Source organism: Oratosquilla oratoria, chromosome 43 (assembly GCF_046742065.1).
Source record: "Oratosquilla oratoria isolate Oo_2021 chromosome 43, ASM4674206v1, whole genome shotgun sequence".
Lineage (NCBI taxonomy): Eukaryota > Metazoa > Arthropoda > Malacostraca > Stomatopoda > Squillidae > Oratosquilla > Oratosquilla oratoria.
Window position 1 is genome coordinate 19,183,688 of NC_134819.1, and position 16,771 is coordinate 19,200,458.

Consider the following 16,771-nt stretch of genomic DNA (forward strand, 5'->3'; position numbering starts at 1 on the left):
GGGTGATGGGAGGTTTCAGCTCAGGTTACATAATGAAAGTTTCCATTCTGTCCTTGCATAGGAGAGCAGTTTTCTGGAAGAAAGATGAACAACAATTCAGATTTAGAAAATATGTAATAGTGAGAGAAGTACTCAGGCTTTTGCTTAACTACATTACATTTGTAGATATAAATGTGGTTCCCCATGATTCACTCTCAGGTCTGTATTGTCACGAGTCCTTGATGCTAACCACTACACCAACCCATGAAGGGATACATGTATTGATATACTATATTCAAACCCAACACCATAACTTATGTTAATTACTGGTTAGATATAGACAGAAATGTCAGGTTGAATGTAAACTTGAAAGGCAGGAAGTACACAAACTCTTGGCAACATTTAACATCAGAAAAGCTGTAGGACCTGAAGGAATCTCAAATTGGATACTTAGGAATGCAGAGAATGACTGTGGGCAAGATTCATAACCTAATTATATTCTCATAGGAGAAAGGGATAGTACTGCAGAACTGGATAAATCTAATTCCATACCAGTTTTTAAAAGAAGTAAGAAGAAACCACTACACCATAGGCCATGCCCCTGACCAGCATGATAGCAAAATTATACAAGGGAATTGTTGAAAGTAGGTAGGTAAAATGCCGTAAAGAGATGGACTTGTTGACAGGTAACCAATTTGGTTTTAAAACTGAAAGATCATTCTTATCAAACCAAGTAAACTTTTATTCAAGAAAAGTTGATGTACTGTAAGAGAGCAAGGGTTTGGTGTTCCCATTAATATTTTGCTAAATATGTGATAATAGTGATAATTTTATTTGGCAATGATTCAATATACATGATGTGCTGATAATGATAAGAACACATAGTTCGAAATAACAATTACAAGTGCCAAGGATAACACAAAAAAGCATGTAAGCTTATTTCCATTGTGGTCCTCAGCTTATTTCCATTGTGGTCCCATGTGAGTCTCCTTTGCTCAATGCCATGTTGCTCACTAAGCAGATGCAATTTTTAAATGTGTGCTATTGAGAATATTATAGATTTGAAATATGTTTCTGTTTTGAATTTATCTTGAAATTCAATTAGTTTCTCTAAAAAAAGAAAGAAAAAGTTCCACATTGTGTAGGCACATATTGTACATACTCACAGGGAACATTACTAACAATAGACTCGGTGGGAATTGCAACATATTGGAGGGTTTATATATAAGTTCCTTGAATGGATAAAGGCTTTCTTGAAAGACAATATGAGAACTGTATTGAAGAATAAGATATCAGAATGGATTGCCATGTAAATGAAGCGGGTGGCCCTGCTATGTTTGTGCTGTGTTTTGCTGCAATGTTTATGACCCAGGCAGTGGGCAGGAAACATGATGACTCATCCGTGAGGAGCCAAGATGAAAGGGAAACGAGTGGGCAACAGATGGGAGTGAAATGGGTACAAGCCTCCCTCGTAAGGGGAAGAAGCTTTTGGTATTGACAGTCAGCTTCCAGAGTGATGGCACCATATGTTTTTTGTTTCATGACAGTGTAGGCCAACAGGAAAATGATATAGCAGAATGTAAAATAAAAGAGGCAAAAAGGAGAGCAGATGTAAAATGGGGAGGAGTATTACTGAAATTTTTTGAAAGTGATAAAAAAAAAGTGTTTTGGAAGGAAGTTAAGGTAGGGGAGGTATAGTCAAGCAGAGAAGAAAAGGTAAAAGGCACAGATGGACAAATATTAACAGGAGGAGTTGGTAGAGTATTTTACAGATCTGTTGAATGTGGAGGATAGGTAGAAATTGGTAGTAACAGGTAACAAGAACATGATGGTGATGGGAGAGGAAAATGGAGGAGAAATAAGAAAAGTTGAGGTACAAATAATTTTGAAAATTATGAGAGCAGGTAAGGCACCTGGGTTAGATGGGTGGGTGTCATGGAGAGTGTCTGAAGAAGGGAGGTACATTAATAGTGGACTGGGTGGTGAGGTTGTTTAAAGTGTGTCTAAGGAAAACAAAAACAAAAGAGGAAAAAGATCTGGAAGTGTTGATGAAAGACAACCTGTCACCTGACAGACATACCAGCAGGATTGTGGGAGAGAAATATGGTCTGCTGCAGAAGATTAAAGTGGATTTTCACTATATGGATAAAGAGATCATGAAAAATTCATAAGAAAAAAATATCTAATCAAGACTGGAATATGCATCATTGCCATGGTCCCCACAAAGTGAAGAATATAAGGAAGATCAAGAGGATACAAAGGGCAGTAACCAAACTGGTTCTCATCTTGGCAGAGAGACTGGGTCTGCCAACTTTGAAAGATTGAAGAGAAAGAGGTGATATGATTACAGTATTCAGGTCACCAAAGGGGATGGATTACATTGACAGAAGAGATCTCTTAATTAAGGATATGAAGGCTAGAGGTCATGAGAACAAATTGGGATGGACTACATGTCTAAATGATGTGAAGAAATACATTTTTCCATATAGACGCATAGAGCGCTGAATGGCCTACCGGCTCCGGCGCTTGGCCTTCGAGCCAAAAAAATTCATAAATCATAGATGCATAGATACTTGGAATAGTTTAGAAGGGGATATAGTTCAGGCTGGAACATCACATGAATTCAAATCAAATATGATAATTGAAAATTAAGGATATAAACCAAGTTAGAACTGTACATGAATTTGAGGCTAGGGATGATATATTGGAGAGTTGGAGATAGGACCCAGTGATCTTTGTTCCTTTCCTGTATACTACAATCACATAAATACATAAATTATGGATTCAAGGCCAGATTCTAAAAGACTGCACTTGAATCACAGCCACCTTTAGACTTCATGCCACACTTTCCTGAAGATTACAACCACCCATTCATGGAAGTGGAATGTCACACTTCCCTCTTCAACTGTAAGAAGACTGCCCCAGGCTTAGATAACGTACACTATGACATAATATGTCACCTACACCCAACCACACCTTCACAACTGCCTGGAGAGAAGCCACCATCTTACCCTTCCCAAAAAGATTCTTCAAATAACTACCACCCAGTTGCCCTTGCAAATTGTCTTGGGGGGGGGGGGGGGGGAATTCTTCTGATTTTCATGGCAGTTGGAATACTATTCTCTCATCACCCCTTGTAACATTATTCTAAACTGCAATACTATAGACATCCAAGTGCAAACAATTCATTTGTCAATAAACAACATGTCTATGCTATATTTTGTATTTAGAAATAGGATATGACATGGCCTGGAAATGATGGATCTTCCATAAACTTCACATCTTAGGATTTCAAGGAGCTCTGCCTTCCTTTATATCCCAATTCTTAACCTATCAAACATTCAGAATATGCATAGGAATAACCTTATTTTCACCACATACCCAACAAGGAGTGCCCCAAGGAATCTTCCCCACTAGTCTTCATTTTACCTAGATATAGACAATATAACATAATACATCCTACAGAAATAACTACTAGCCTATATTTTGATAACCTAACCCAATTTTGCTTCAAAACCCACCTTGCTCATATCAGCCACCTTCTCCAAAGTCCCAAGTACATCAGTGGGCAGAAGACCAAGGATTTGATTTCTCCGCCTCAGAATCACAAATCATCCACTTCTATAGATGACATTGCTGCAAAGACACACTACTGATACTACTAGAAAATACCTCCCAGGGCCTAATTTTCAACAACACCACCTGACCTTTCTACTTCAAACAACTAAAAGCATCCTGTCTCTGAGCTTGTGATCTGAAAATATCTCGCACAAGATCAGCAGTAGATAGACAATCACTCTGGAAATTGTACCGGGCTACTGTACAGAACAAACTTGAATTTGGATGTCAAATCTGTTCCTCTGCTACACCCACAGCTCTCTGAATACAAACTATATGCTCTCTTGGCCTATGTCTCAGCATAGGTGCTTTTTGTAGTAAAGAGCTTATATGCAGAAAGTGGACATCCTGCCATGAATATCCACTGTACCCTGACATCATTAAGATATCTCTACTTCAATAAGAATGCCCCTACCAACCTACTCTTCCACATCATTGGAACCTTGACTATTCATTTGAATTCAACACATACCCATATAGCACCCATCTATTAGGCAAGAGAGTGGCAGTTGTACCATTAGCCCTGGAAATCACCAACAAAATTTTAGCCACAACAACAACTAACTAAGCCAGTTTGCTACCTTCTCCAATACACTTCTGTCTCACCACACCCACCTTAACATAAGATGAAGTTCCAGTTGAAGCTATTTGACAAGAATTTTACATCTACCCATTAAACAGTTATCAACATACACACCAATTGAGAAATAGAGTAAATTTGCAGCTGTGTCCCCAAGCGAAACAAGATCATGATATCTCCCATCCATTGCCTTTGTTTCCACTGCTGAAATCTATCCTCACTGCCTTATAAACTGTCCACAACTCCTTCCCCTGCATCCTATATATTAAAGATTCATGAAGTGTTTTACAAGCAATCTCTGCCCTTAAGTACCACCATCCACTGGTCCACAACCTCTTAAAGCCCTCCTACCCTTAATCAAAAGATCTCTTCTGTCAGTGCAATCTATCCCCTTTAGTGACAAATACTTGATATAACTAATGGACATAACCAATACAGCACTTAATTTTTATCATCAGGTGACCAACATAGCACTCTTTTATGAATCATTAAGTTAAAGTTATGACGTAAGGGTTCCAAACCACTATCAGAATACAGTATGACAGAAATTTCCTAGTGTTATGGGACAAATATCTAGATAATTTTGGATCTTAAAGTATGTAAATGCAAGCTATCTGTTTACTCACAGCATTGAAGAGGATGTTTAACATTACTCTCTATTGACACTTATATTGATAAAGTAAACACAACCTATATGTACCGGTACCTCTGTTACAGAACAGTCAATCAATCTGTTGCCCCTGTTCTGTTTTGCAGAAGATCTGTGGCCTTCAGGTAGCCTGTAACAGCCTCCAGGCAGGACCATAAGTCACTCAGGAAAGATAGTGTTGTTTAGGAATTGTGTAGGGCATTGTAGTATGAGGTGTTCTACATCTTCTGTTTGGTAATTGCAACCGGGACAGAACAAAAAGTAACAAGTAACTTGAACAAGATAGCATTTTAATAAATCATGTCCTGTTCAACCTTCCACAACAAACCCTTGGCTTCAGCTTATTCCCATTAATATTTGCACTGCTATTCCCATTAATATGTGCTCTGCTAATTGAAGGATTGTTTACTTATGGTAGGTTAAGGGTAATCCAGAGCAAGAAAGTTGTGCTTCAAGAAGTTTCTCCAAACAAAATTTTGTCTTTTTTTACAGTCTGTCAACATATACAATGATGGCTCCTGCTTGAACCATGAAGTGGGTTATGTAGCAGTCTCCCCAACTGAAACAAGATCTGGATCTCTCCACCTTATCGCCTCAATCTTCACTGCTGAACTCTCCGCCATCCTCACTGCCTTATATATTATCCACAGCTCACCCCCTGCATCCTATACAATTGTATCAGATTAATGAAGTGCTTTACAAGCAGTTTCTACTCTCAAATGCTGCCACCTACTGGTCCACAAAATCCATTCATGGATCATCCAGATTTCTACCTGCTTCAAATATGTATTCATCTCATGTAGGGATCCCTGGCAATGAAGAAGCTGACATAATGGCTTGAAAGGTGACATCCACCACTTTCAATGCCTCCATTCCACTGCCAGTAACAGACTGTTACCCAGTTCTTCCATCAGCAATGCTAAACATGTGGCAGGGATGCTGGGAGCAACACTCAACAAATCATCCAAAAACAGTCAAACCCCGTATACACCCTGGGACAAAAGCTTATGTGCAAAAGTGGAGATAACTAATTTTCTCAAATAACCAGCATTCTCAGGTACTTGCCAGTTCTCTAGTACTTTGTTAGGCATCCTGTCTCTGGAGACATTAAGGGACAAACTCTGTAAAATTCTGAAGCCATACAAGGTTCATTTTGTTCCAAATATGCCTTGATGGCTGCCTCATTTAAACCCCATTAAGAACCTTTGGGCACTCATGAAACATAAGGTATGTGAGTGAGACACTCCAACAATCCCCAAGCTCAAGGCAAACATCAAGGATACTTGGAACAAAATGGACCCTGTTTGGCTTCAGAATCTTGCATCCAGGAGTGTTTACAGAGAAAAGGGTGCCCAACAAAATACTAAAGAGCTGGTATCTGAGAATGCTGGTTATTTGAAGAAATTCATTAAAGTATTTTCACTCATACACCTAAGTTTTTGTCCCAGGGTGCATGTCCATGGCTATCTTCACATCAACATAATTGGCATTTTGATACAGCACAAGTACACCTAAGAATGAGATATTCCTGCCTGACACTTGGCCACTTCATGACAGGAAATGACCCTCCCATTTGTCAATGGAAGGTTCCTCTCACAGTATCACACATACCACTAGATTATCCACTTTACACAACACCCTATGACAGCTACATACACAATAACAATGACTACACCAAATCATGGGTGACAAAACACTAGTACCTCTATCATCTCTCCACAACTTCCTACAGAAAACAGGATCATGAACCAAACTGTAAATATCCTTGACTGAACCTACATATGAAATATGAGATATCACATGACAGCAGTGTGAGATTGTTTACAAGGATAGAAATGCTGGTGAATTACAGTCATTAACAACAACAATGTAGTCTATGCATTACACATCTAGTGGGCCATAAAGGGAACTGTCACTTGTAAACCATAGAGTCAAGTGAAAATATTGCACACTATATGTTGGGTTCTTGCATTATTACTTACATTGTAAGATGTGTCATTATAGAAGGGTAGGCTAAATTTAGTTAGGGAGAGATTTGGGGAGAGATTAATTTTTTGTCAGACTTCTATTCTGCCCTGTTTTACCACTCATGAAAACTTTGTCAGTACTGTTTTGACAAAATCAAAAAGTTGCCAGCTAAGGAGAAGGTTATAATTGCTTGCCTAGTCCATGGTGCATGTCAAGAAGAAGAAAGATACAACATGCACTGAGCAACACATTAACCTGACAGGGCTCCTCTTTGTAGTCTACATATACTCTGCCAGGTGATCATTGGCTGTTAGGTACTTGATATACTGTGTGGAGAAGAATATGCAGATAAAGTTAATACCCATTTGATATCACCTGCCAACTTGCCAGATCATAGAACAGAGAAATATTTTATATGAATATCCCTGTGTAGGTCAGCCATTTCTAGTTTTGGATGTGTTTGTTGATTGTTCTGCTATGTAAAGTATATCTTCCAGACTATTGTATTCACCTTCACTGTAGCATAGCATCTTCATCCACATATGGCATCAGTTCCATTGCCTGCATAGTTCCATATTAATGGGATGACTTGTGCTTTGTGTGAAGACACTACAGATATGTTGCTGTCTTATATGCTGAAATGTAGGCTCATTGTCCATAAGCAGCTTACATATTTCATTCAGAACACTATTTTCCTTGCCAGAGCTTTACTATTTCTGTGTTCAAATGAAATAAATATACCATCATGGTTTTATATTTTATAGTGAAGTTATCAGATTGTATTTATTACGAATGTGTAGACATAATATCATAGATGAAGTTAAGCATGTTAGAGGTTTTTGTGACAGAGTATTCCATTATTAATTCTGTTAACTTTTGGGTATTAGTTTGCGTTTCCTTAAGTGTGTTATATCCATGTTTATATATTATTTGTCCTTTATTCTTTTATTGTAGCACTTGTTTATTATGAACTTTTCATCACACAAAGACTTGAGTGCAACAGGAAATTTCCTTTGTGTAAATCAATCAGTTGTTGCCTCAAGTTTCACTAAGTGGAAAACCCACAGCCCCACAGTGGCTGCCAATGGTCCTCAGAACCTCCCACAGATCTCTGGAAAGAAGCTGTGGACTGTTGTCCATTTTGTATCAGTGTGGTAGTTTCTATGTCACTGACTGAAAGTTGTAGTGAATTGAGAGCTGCCACCAGTTGTTAGCACTCCATGTGTGTAAAAGTGCAAAAAATACAGATGAAGTTTCTAGTGAACCTGGGCCCAGTCCATAGCTGTACCACCTGATGTAGGTGAAGGGGTTGATGGGTTTTGCTGTCCGTCTTTCAGGACCACCACATGCAGGTACTCATTATTGGTCCCTCCTTTGTATCACATTGTCTTGAATGTTGAGTAATCATATGAATATGTTGTGTACATATGAGAAGGCCTGGATGGAATTGACATTTCCCCAGCTTCACCAACAGGATAGCAGTCTTACATATTTCATGCTTTGTCTTCCTTTTCACATGCACATTTTCTGAAAATGTGATTTTCATTATTATTTTTTTTTTTTTTATCATTTTTTCAGTCTAACTTTCTGAAAGGTTTGTGGGTGCATTAAGGCCTGACTATACTTTTTCTTTCCAGTCTCCGTCCTGATCTTTCAGTCAGTCATACTTTTGTGAATGAAGCTGTTGTTACCTAATTTGAGAAAACTTTAGTGTTTATTTGTACCAACCATGTTTACAAGTGAAAACTAATAGGATGCAATATTTACTTTAAACCCAGATATGTCTTCTGGGACCAAACTGTGCTGGGGTCTGTATCCAGCGGTTCTCTTAATTATGTTTGGACTCTTTAGCCTTTATTTAATTTTACAGCCATTTATTGTTAACTCACTGAATTTGGCAATGCCCCTTAATATATTTTACTCATGAGTTTTGCAGTTTTTTGTAACAAAGATTGGTATGTCAAAAAATTAATGAAATATGGAACAAAAACTATAGTATTTTGTGGAATAGTGTATATGGCTTCTAGTCTTTCATCAAATACAGTGGGGTGGTCTCTATGTATGAACAGTTACCTATACAAACAAATTGAATAACAAACTGTTTTCTGAAGAAAAAGACAACTAACAAGTTGAAATTTGAACAATGAACTGCAAGCAGACTGCATCCATGTAAGTGGCTTGGAGCGTCTTCAACCATTTCCATAATGTTCTCATTTTGTGTCATAGACTGTGAACTTGACTTGCAAATTTTCACATTATACTCTGAAAAAAGTTAAAAAGATAAGCATGAATCAACAATTACTTACACACAACAAACAAATTGATTCACAAATGCTTCAACCAACTCAGTTTCCATAATGTTCTCATTTTGTATCATAGACTGTGAACTTGACTTGCAAATTATCACATTATACTCTGAAAAAAAAGCTAAAAAGATAAGCATGAATCAACAATTACTTACACATAACAAACAATTTGATTCACAAACATTAGAATAGATCATATTGATATATAAACCCCACTGTATTCAGTTTTTCAAAGAGTAATTGAAGCTTATGGAGTGATATCCACCTTTCAACTGATTATATAGGAACATTTGTCACTAACTGTATTTGCTTATGATATTTATAAATGTGAGTATAAAATGCTTGTATAGAAGAATGTATTGACCAAAATTATGTAAAGTATCAGACAAGCGCACATGTAATCATATAAATGCTCAAATTATATATAGTACTTTCATGATAATTGTTGTGCACATATTAGGGTATGCACTCACTCTTTAAAACCCATTCACACACAAACCCATACATACAGCTTTCCCCACAGAGTAATAGACATTTGGAACAATACACGAATTTAAAAACAGTCTAGATAAAATGAGATATGAAGACGGGACACCACAAGCATAGCTCCCCTTCACATAAAATACAACTAGGTAAATACACATGAATTCAAATTTAAATGTGATAATTTGAAATTAAAGTATATAACCTAAGTTGAAACTATGCATGGTGTGATCAATTGGAAAGTAGATGGGACTCTATGAGCTTTGCTCCTTTCTAGTATACTACAATTAGGTAAATACAAACACATACCCTTTTTTTTTTTTTTTTTTGTAACTTAATTAAGACATTCTGGAAAAAAAAAAAAACATGATAAGTCATCCTGGAAGAGTCTTAGGGAGGGTGATATATATGATCCATTGAGTGGATCAGGTAGTGTCTCTTGGCCATTTTGGCGTGGGCTGAGAGAAACACTCAGCTGTTTTTTGCTTGCACATATCACACACAAAAAATTAACTAGTGTTGTAGATTAATGTGTTCAATGCATTATGCACTTTAAGAGCAAAAATCAATCAAAAATTATAGCATATACTTTTTTATTGCTGTTTTTATAATGATAAACATTAGACCTCATTTTCATATTGGTGTATGGAACTTTGCAAAACATTCCATGTACAAATAAAAACATAAACTAGAAAGAATTCAAAGAGCACTAACAAAGATGGCACGAACACTCAGTATGCTGACATATGAACAAAGATTAGAAAAACTAAAATTATTAACTCTGGAGCAAAGAAGAGAAAGAGGCGATTTGATATCCATATATAGAATTATGAAAGGGATGGAAATCCTTGACAGGGATGATCTACTTAAATGGGACAATAGAAATACAAGGGGACACAAGAAGAAACTTAAGGACAGTTACAGAAGAGATCTGTAAAAGAATAGCTTTCCACATAGAGTGATAGATACATGGAATAAATCAAAAGAGAAAACAGCGAGTACTAAAACTATACACGACTTTAAGAAAGAACTGGATGTGGAAAGATACAACTGCGGGTCCCTACGAGCATAGCTCTTCTCCCACAAAATACAACTAGGTAAATACAACCTCGTACTTTACATAGTTGTTGGTCTTTTGCAACATTCTACCAACTGGAATCTCAGCCTATACTGAAGGCTCTAAAGATGTCAGCAGCCCCTGTGACAAGGTGAATCTGGGCATTTCTCAATTCACAGTAGCAGCTTTGAGGTAGCTCACCACAGCTTCCAGGAGGGTCGTGAGCTGATCTGACACAACTCTATGGAGCAACTATGGTGAGTGTCGTATCTATCATCCAGGTCAAGAAACACCAATGCCACCTCTTCTGCATATTGCAATACTTTCCTTTCCTATCAGCCAATCATGCAAGTCAACTCCTCCTATGCCTTTGTTATAGCTTGTAATGAGTTGTGGCTATACTCGTACAATGTCAACTCTTTTCTTTTCCATCATACTGCTCTGCCACGGTGAGGGGTAACTGTTGTAGTTTGTTATTACTGGTAACACTTTGTTGTTGTGCTACTTGACTATACACAAGGACTTCCTTGCCAACCTGTAGTCATACAAATCCTTGGTCTTTTTTGCCTTGACAGGACACTGCTGCAACCTATTTTTATGCACAATTCCAGTGCTTCTTATATTTTTCTCAGCATCGATAGTTAGGAGACTGCAACATGAAGAGGTTATCAAAGAAAATGCAGTAGCTGTTGGGATCATCAATCACACTGCACATATCCAGATCAATCTTTCTTATAGTGCCAAATGATGTTCACAGCCATCATAAAGATCAAATTTGTGCTAGTGTTGTTGATACATAGGCGTGATATGTGTTTGTGTTCTGCTCTCCACTTGGTGATAAGTGTGGCTGTAGATTTGGTTGGGGATATTTTGAATCCAAGTGAACCAGGTTGTGATAATTTTTAATGTATTTTTGATAGTAATAATTAATTCTGAACTACGAGTTCTCTTTCCTCTACCAAGGACTCGTTTTGATCTTTTCTCGGATCTGATTTGTGCCAAAATTCTATCATCGAGCTATTGATTTGATAATGCTTAATTAACTTTCTTGTAAGGCAATTCATAAATTTAATTCTCTGGTGCTAACGAATCTGGCTTTATTGGTGATTAAATATTTTTGTAAGTTATTGTGTACGCTTCGAACTGTATCGAAGCGTCCGTATCAGCGTTGCAAAGTCGCCCCTTGTTTCTAAAACGTTCCAAAAACGATTCCCATTTTTTCTTTTTACTTCTCATTACCGAGAACATTTAAGTAGAAACTAACATACTACCGTTGTTCCTGAACTTTTTAATACTTTACCAAAACATCATACTCTCTTACTTTCCTATTATTGCACTTCCTCTTGTTCACCTTTTATGTAAACCGGAAACTTTACTTAGGTCGATTTATAGTAACATTAAATCGCATGAAATTTCTAATGCTGATAATTTTGACCCCGTATTCATTTGTTACCATTCGAATTATTACATCTTTCTATATCAACTCTGTGTGAGCTTTATTAGAAGAGAGTGGAGTGTAGTGGTCTAAAACCGTGTTGTGAGTCAGCAAGATGGGTATGTGGTGTGATGGGTTGTAATATGAGGTATTCTATGGCAGGAGGGAATGCAGAGAACTTGCGTTTGGGGATTGCGATGATTTCCCCGTGCTTCCAGATGGTGGGTATTGTGTGAATAGTTGTAGTTTGCATTGTTGGTGAGTGTGTGTATGCCATGGGGTCCAATGTGATATAGGTGGAAATTATCTTGTCCACAAAGGGTGTATAGTGTGGGTCTGTAGGGATGTCTTTCTTACGTCGAATGATGCGTCGGTATTCCGGTGAGGGGTGAGGTGGCTTGTCTGTGCGAAATTATTTATGATCGTTACGTTTGCTGGAGTGCCGGAGGACTGGAGGAGTGCCTGTATAGTTCCACTTTACAAGGGAAAAGGGGACATGTGTGAGTGTAGTAGTTTCAGAGGGATTAGCTTGTTAAGTGTAGTTGGGAAGGCTTATGGGAGAATCTTGATTGAGAGGATTAGGAGAGGAACAGAGGGAGTAATTGGTGAGGAACAGTGTGGATTTAGGACGGGTAGAGGTTGTGTAGATCAGATTTTTGTGATAAAACAGATATGTGAGAAAGCTATAGGAAAGGGGAAGGATGTTTTTTGGGCTTTTATGGATCTGGAAAAGGCTTACGACAGGGTAGACAGGAAGGCACTGTGGTTTTGCGGATATACGGAATAGGAGGAAAGCTTCTAGGAGCTGTAAAGAGTTTTTACGAGAGTAGTATAGCATGTGTCAGGATTAGAAATGGAGAGAGTGGTTCGAGGTAAAGGGGGACTTCGTCAGGGATGCGTTATGTCACCCTGGCTGTTCAACTTGTACATGGATGGGGTAGTGCGAGAGGTAAATGCAAGGGTGGTGGGTCAGGGAATGAAGATGGTTAAAGAAAATGGAAAAAAAGTGGGAGGTGAGCCAGCTGTTGTTTGCGGACGACACTGCGCTTGTGGCAGGATCGGAGGGATTGAGGAAGTTGGTGACAGAGTTTGGGAGTGTGTGAAAGAAGTAAGCTGAAGATAAATGTGGGTAAAAGTAAGGTGATGAGATGTACAAGGAGTGAAAGTGGCAGCAGACTGGAAGTGAGCATTAAGGGAGAGCGACTGGAGGAAGTGGATAGTTTTATATACTTGGGTGCAAATGTGGCAGGAAAAGGTGGAGTGAAAGTGGAGGTAGAATGTAGATTGAGAGAAGCGAGTAAATGCCTTGGTGGATTAAAAAGTGTAATGGGGAATAGACATTTGGGAATGGATGCTAAGAGGAGACTGTATGAAGATGTGATTGTGCCAACAGCACTGTATGGGGCAGAAACATGGAACATAAGAGAGAAGGGGTTTGAATGTGTTTGAGATGAGGTGTCTGAGAAGTATGATGGGGGTTACTAGGCTAGATAGAGTGAGAAATGAGGAGGAGAACAGGGGTGGAAAGGGAGTTGGGAGATAGGGTTGATGAAAGAGTATTGGGATGGTTTGGACACATGGAAAGAATGAGTGAAGAAAGACTAGTAAAAGAGGTATGGAAGGCAGATGTGGAGGGAGTGAACATGAGGGGACATCCTAGGATGAGGTGGATGGATGGGGTGAAGGGGGAAGAGGGGAATGTCTGTTGAGGAAGGACGGGAGAGGACAGAAGACAGGGGTGAATGGAGAATGGTTGTACTGTATATGGATGATGTTGTGATGCATGAGGTGGAACGGGTGGGGGGATGGGGGGTGAGGTAGTATGTGTGAGCAATTTTGACGCAGCCCGAAGGGATTTCTCCCCGTCTTCTCCTTGTATGCATGGGGGGTCGCCGATTTAATGAAGCGGCCTTGGTGTGGATGTGCTGTGCCTTGTGACACTGCTTCTGACCCAGGGCAGTGGACAAGGTGCAGGGATGACCCGTCATCCAGGAGGTGCTAAGATGGGAGGGAGGGTGTAGGAAAGTGGAGTGTATTTAGGGATGGAATGGGTGGGAATGATTTTATGCCTTTTTCTTTTTGGTATATGTATGTATGTTTACTTCTTGTTTGTTTGAGGGTAAGTTGACTTGTTATTGCTGTGTGAGAGCGTGTTGTAATACTGTTGGATAGTTTTCTGGTGTTTGTTTCGTGATTGTATTGACATATATTCCAATGTTGTGTTTTTTCATTATTTTTGTCTTTAATCTCAGTGTTCAGTGTATATATTTGGTATGCTATGTTCTGAGAGATTTTTGTTGAGAAAGTTGAGGTTGTACGGTTTCATGTTGCCTCTTGTCTGCGTTTTGTATGGTTGTATTGAAAAGGTGCATAGCGGCATCTATGTGATTGGTGTACTGTTTTGCGTCTCAAGCATTTGTTCAGTCTTTTCAGTGAAAGCCTTCCAGATTGCTCCCTTGTAAGTGGTGTATGTGTGCCTGTGGCCAACTGGGGTGCATCGAGTTTTGGTGGTGATGATGATTGTCAGGTGGTCGGATCTGAGGGCTCCGACCACTTTCCATAAAGTTGTTCGAGCTAAGCAGGGGAACAAAAGGTGATAACAAGAATGGAGGGGGTGTAACGGCCTTGATGGGAGATATGGGTGTTGCTCTTGATGGTCAATGACAATGAGTCAAGTTGTGTTTCTAGTTCAAGCCCTCTGTCCGTGTCGGGGTTGTTGATACACCAAGCCGACGACTTGTCGTTGAAGTCACCACCCAAGATAAGGTTAGGGATAGTGGCAATTTGGTTAAGGTTAGGCCTAAAGGTATTTGGAACTGTAGTGGATTCAACTTGGTCTTTGGAACACGTGTTGGACTCGTGACCGACAGCTATTTCCCTCCCAGAAGAGAGTTCAGAGCTCGTATGACCGATCTATGGGTAATGCTGTGACCTTACACTCACACACACACCCAACTACCTATTCGGGTTTGCATTGATTTGGGTTTCTGTGATGTCTGTGGTAGGGAGGAGGTTTTTGGTAGTGGCACTTGTGTCTTGCGACACCGCTTCTGACCCAGGGCAGTGGACAGAATGCAGAGATGACCCGTCATCCAGGAGGTGCCAAGATAAGAGGGAGGGTGGAGGGGAGTGGAATATATAGGAAATGGAATGGGTGAGAGTGGTTTCTATGCCTTTTCCTTTTTGGCTACCCCCCGTGTAAGGGGAAAAAATCCTTTGGTGTATGTATGTATGTACTTGTGTCCACGAAGCAGATGGAGTGGTGGATCAGGGTGGTGAGTCCACCGCCATTACTGTCGGTCTGGTCTTGTCTGATGGTGGTGAAAATATACATATTTTTTGTCGTAGTTTTTTCTTTATGATGGTAATGTGTGTATTGTGTCGTTTGAGAAAGTGTTCGAGTTATTTTTCATGCTATCAATGTTATATTATAAGATGTTGATGTGTGTCCTGTGTGTATTGCAGGTTGCTGTACGGGGTTGGGGGTACTGGTGGGAAAGGATTAGGATCTCGGTCAGGAGGAAGAGGAGTGTTTGGGGAGAAGAGAGGAGGGAAAGGGGATGGCGAGGGTAGTGGTGTGGCTAAGAATACAGGCTGAGAGTGAGATGATGGGAGGGAAGTTATGGGTAGGCCAATAGAACAGGTCCAGTTGTTTGTGTAGTGTTTCATGTCAGCAAGTGTTGTCCAAGTGAGATGGGCCCAGTTTCTGCATGAGTTGTGCTGAATTGAGCCTTTGTCGTCTCGAGGTGATGAGTTTGGAGTATGTTGGATTTATGTATTTTGCGGTGGGCTCAGGGTTGCTCTCTGCATCTCCGGCCAATAGTAGAAGAGGGATGATCGCTGGAGAAAAAAAAAACGTGAAGGTGTATTGTGAAAAGAGCTGTGTTATTCGGGTAATCGAAGCTGCTCCTAGGGATTGGAGCCACCTGTGTGATAGCCGGTGGCAAGGGTATGTTGTTGCAGGTTAGGCCTCTAACTCTTGGAGTTAGTGGGGGCGGGAGGTCCCAGGTTGAAGAGGCTGCCATACCAGACCTTTCTTTATTGTTAGGAGCCACCCTGTAGGAGCATAGTTAAACGTGGTTCTGAAGAACTGCTTATAGATTGTGATTAGTCTTACTTCTGCTGTCCAAACTCTGTACTTGCAACTGGATTTACAGAATATGTTTATTTTCTTGTTGATTTTTATTGTCGGATCTTTGATGTGTGGTTATGTATCAAAAGTGAAACCTAGAAACCTTAGGTTCTTTTCCAATAGAAGGGTTTGGCTAGTTAATTGTACTTCTACTTCAGCTTCCAGGTCATCTACGTGGGTGAGCTCTTCATAGTTATATTCTGGATCTGGTGATGGGAATTCACTTATGAAGAGGTTGAATGATGTTAAGAATATTGTCTCTTGGAGAAAATCCATGGTATGGCATGAAAGATCATCAAAAAGACTACAAAAGACTAAGGAATTCAGACTGCTTAAAAGATGCTAGGAAAAAGCTTTCCACATACAGTAGATGCCTTAGATTATGGGATAAGAATAAATTATTTAGCAAACATCAACAACAGTGGCAGGAAAGACATATAAGACGTTAAAGAACATAAAATGACATTTCGTTAAATTGATGAATGTATGATTTAAAAAAAAAACGAAAATCTAATCCACAACAGACTGCAACCGGCGGTGCTGGCGTGGTGACCACGTGAAAAG

The 16,771-nt window shown here is 39.4% G+C and overlaps 1 protein-coding gene across 3 annotated transcripts in view; it reads left to right on the top strand.

The window, feature by feature from the left end:
- Window positions 1-8,895, top strand: part of drongo (Arf GTPase activating protein drongo) — a 49,622-nt gene extending 40,727 nt beyond the window's left edge. For all 3 annotated transcript variants that reach the window (XR_012966018.1, XR_012966015.1, XR_012966017.1), the window contains one exon: window positions 5,319-8,895. The gene's annotated coding sequence lies outside the window, so the exon portion shown is untranslated. The remainder of the gene's footprint in view (window positions 1-5,318) is intronic.
- The last annotated feature ends 7,876 nt before the right edge of the window (window positions 8,896-16,771 follow it).